Here is a 3,956-nt window from a genome sequence, read left to right as displayed (position 1 = left end):
AAAAAAAAGGAACTTTGAGTGGACGGAAATTGACGGTGTGCAATTAACATTACAATGCAGCGGTCTTGCTTTATACTGGACCAATTTCAAAGAAGGTTGTGACCATCAGACACTTTGACACAAAAAATAGAGAAATAAGGCCTAGGTTGAAAAAAAAAAATGTACCCTTTACATAACAGATGTTTATTTTCACAATCACAAATGAGCTATTTATGCGTTGTAAGATAGGCTACATGAGTGATTCCCAACACTCTTTGTGTACCAGACACCTTGTGATGCGCTTGCATTCATCAGGGACTCCCTTCCTGTGAGACTATCCCCATTGTGGACACTGGGCAGGTTTCAGCGTGTTTTTCAGTTGTCTGTCGTACGTGAATCAGATTTAACAGATTTGCTTCAATTCATCACAGTTGTCCACACGTATTAGCTCATGCTCTACTGATGTACCTTTGACCTGATGCTGATAGAGGACTGCCGCTGTGGCTGGTGTAGACATCGTTCCTTATCACAGTAACACAGGAAACAGTGCACGATAGCAATAACAATAATAATAAATTGAATTTATGTAGCGCTTATCACAAACTCAAAGCCGCTTTACAGGGCAGGAATGTCCGCCATTTTGTAATGGTGTTCGAATTCTTCCCGATTATTTTCTTTCGCTATCTAGTCTGCTATAAATAACCCACAATGCACACCTTGTTTGAGTGTAAAGACGATGTACCCTTCATTCTACTCCCGTATACCACAATGCAACGCGCTTGTGTTTTTCTGGTGGAGAAGAAGAGGCAGAAGCACCCGCGGGAACTAAAAAAGGAAAAATGTAGTAACATACAGCTTTTACGCTTCTCCTGAGTGTTCGCTTTGTTTCAAAGACGTAGAACAAGTATTTTTATATCTGTTTATTTACATCTTCTGGCGCATGATGTTTCATATACAGTATATTCTTATATAGATCACTATTTGATAAATAGTATTTGGGGAATAGTGAGTGAATGAGGGAATGGTGTAGGGTCAGTGCTAAGTATGAAAAATACAAATAATGCACCTTTCACATAACCCACATCACCTTTGTCATCCTGAAAAATGAATATTGCCCACTTGTGCATTTGTAATATAATTTTATTAATTTAAAGATGTCTTTTATTATGTCTGAATAAGTTAATGTGCAAAAATCACATTACAAAAGGCAAAGAAAAACAATACACACCTGTTGTATTACCTTTGACAGCTGGCCTTATATAATATATCGAGCAAAGCACAAAATATATTCAGCTGAAAGTTGTGATTGTTATCAAACGAACGAACTAGAGAATATGGTGTTTAATTATGACCCTTTATTGAAAACACTAAAATGGTTCCCTTAGCTTTGAATTTAATACTCAAATAAAATAAAAAAATACAAACTGGATAACATCACGTCTGGCTGTATTAATTAAACCGAGTTTGGAAAACAGGCCCCGAGGGGAGCCCGTGTTTGTAATTGAATTTGTGGACATATCGTCCTTGAGTATAGTCGTATTATTCCACAAGAAATATTCAGAATAATAGCATCTAGGCTTTCCGCCCTATCTGAACAATCCAAACCCCCCGTTAGACTGTCACCTCCCAGCTGCACTTTATATGCTTTGGCACGGGAGATCATTTAATCAAAAATGAATTCATAAAAAAAAATCTGAGGGCATAACAGAGGACAGCTTTCAAGGGGAATCTGAATACAACACCTGGCCCAGTCGAACGAGGGGAAAATAAAGCGTGTCTGTCCTACCAATGCGTCCTCGGGACAATCTATCCACAGAGTTTACCCTTGAGTGAAGACAGGTACAGTGGGAAACACCAGCCGATAAATCCTCCCCGTAGACAAACACTACAACGTTTACACTCTCAGCAGAAAGGATCTCAGGGAAAGTGGTTTATTAGCACAATAATTTCTTATTAACCCCGGCAATCAAAACCATATTGATTTCCCAGAACAGTTTGATGGCAGATCACGTACTGCTTGCTGGCTCCCTCAAGAAAATGAGAATATCAGCCTTCTGCGAAATCCAAATGCTTGATTTGGATTATTGACTAAAGCGTGCTAATGAATGCTTTAAAGGCAAACTATGGAACTTTTCTACCTTCTGTGCCCCTACAGGTTGTGTGTTTGGAACTACAGTTACAGTAGTTGCTACCTGTAGGAGGCCGAAGAGGGACATTGTGCTGCTTTAACCCTTGTGTTGTCTTCCTGTTAACCATGAAGTTGTCCTTCCAGGTCAAAATTGAAAATGAATTTTTTTTTTTTGTGCTTTTCCAATGTTTTTGTCATGTTTTCTGATTTATTTGTCACTTTGTCCATGCTTTTGGCACTTAAAAAAAAAAAAACCTGAGCTGGTTTAATAATATATTTCACACTTATTCTTGGAATTCATAGTCAACAAACCTCATTTATATCAAATTATACATCCATGGTTTTTAGTTGAAAAAAGCAGAAATGATGAATTATTTTGACTACTAGTTAAGATCAGAGGATGTTTAGTGGATCTCAGATGGGTAGATGTCAAAGTTTAGTCCGGAGACTAAACCATTAGAAAAAAAGAATCCAAATGCTGTAAGATTAAAAAAAAACACCCCAAAAATTCAATAAAAGTAATCATTAATTTTACCTGAAGAATGTCGTATGGAATCATCCATGTTATTTTGGGACAATTTGGTTGAAAGAAATCCGTATTTCTAATTTAAAACACTGTGAAACGGGTCAATTTGACCCGAGGACAACACAAGGGTTAGGCTCCTTCTAATCACCCATCACATGGTATTTTTTTCTCTCAGGCTTGGTCATTACTGCAAAAGTAAGACACAGACAAGAAAATAATCGGCACAGCACGTAAATGAAAGTAGGTTTTCTCATTCTCAGGTATCCTGCAAAACAAGCCCTGATGCTTTGCTGAAATTGAATTGAAGTATAGGAATTGTTGTGTAATGAAAGATAACTCAGTTACAGGTTTTAATACAGGAGCATTACCTTTTTTACATGCAGTGTTTAAATCTAATTAAAATATAATAATGTGAAAATGGAAACAAAGAAGGACTTCTCTCTTATTCTGCCTGACGGATGCTCTAACACCCGGCCGCTGTTTGTTCCCTGTTTCCATGTTAAAGTCGACTTTTTTCTTCTTCTTTTTTTTAAAGAATGACAGTGTCTTTTATTATTGCAACCCCTAACCTTAATGAAGTAGTCATTGTCACACAAAACACACTGTTTCCCTAACCTTGACAAAGTGCTCATTTGAACCCAAACCATGATTTTTCCTCAAACCTCATAAAACAGATTTGTTATTTATATCATCCTGCCGACCGGGGCATCAGAAAACGCTTCTAGTGGAGGTTGTGGGTGGGGGGTGGGGGGGGCATGGTTGGCCACTACCCCCTTAATATTAAACCTCGGCCCCCCTCTGACCCCTCTAACTGTTGCACATATTTTTCATTCATTTTCAACACCACCTTTATCCCCAAAGAAGGGATATTATGCATGTGCATTGATAAAATGTAGGTCAACAATGAGTATTCTTGTGTTTAAGTTATATGTGTATCGTTAGTCTTGTGTAGAACCAAACCTAAGGACAGTTTTTATATTTGGTACCCCTCAAATCGCATTTGGCCCCAGCCCCTGGAAAATATTCTCATCCACATCGCGTCAAAAAGTGACGCTTGGACATGTGCCTTTGGCGTTTGTTACTGACACTAAAAATCTCATTTAGCGTCATATTTAGACATGTTATATTTACATTTGATCAGGACTCATGGCGTCGCTTATGGACGCTCTCGGGACCCGCGTCCAGCCCTTGGGTGTCATGTTGTATTTAGACGCCCTTGGTCGAGACTCTTGTTGACGCTCTTGGTCGTGACGTACATTAATCCGCCATGGGACAGTTAGGTTTAGGAGAAGATGGTGGGGGGGGGGGTTACAAAATTTACAT

General features: G+C 38.6%; 1 protein-coding gene and 1 long non-coding RNA gene across 2 annotated transcripts in view; one reads left to right on the top strand and one right to left on the bottom strand.

Annotated features, from left to right (window-relative positions):
* Positions 1–3,956, top strand: part of tsnare1 (T-SNARE Domain Containing 1) — a 188,897-nt gene that overhangs the window by 109,475 nt on the left and 75,466 nt on the right. The window lies entirely within an intron of this gene.
* Positions 1–3,956, bottom strand: part of LOC116690631 (uncharacterized) — an 8,132-nt gene that overhangs the window by 102 nt on the left and 4,074 nt on the right. Inside the window, exon 2 of the long non-coding RNA XR_004332319.1 lies at positions 2,363–2,367. This is a non-coding gene — a long non-coding RNA (uncharacterized LOC116690631). The remainder of the gene's footprint in view (positions 1–2,362; positions 2,368–3,956) is intronic.

Source organism: Etheostoma spectabile, chromosome 6 (genome assembly GCF_008692095.1).
Source record: "Etheostoma spectabile isolate EspeVRDwgs_2016 chromosome 6, UIUC_Espe_1.0, whole genome shotgun sequence".
Classification (NCBI taxonomy): Eukaryota; Metazoa; Chordata; class Actinopteri; order Perciformes; family Percidae; genus Etheostoma; species Etheostoma spectabile.
The sequence above is the reverse complement of the archived record's forward strand: the minus strand, read 5'-3'. Positions and strand labels throughout refer to the sequence as shown.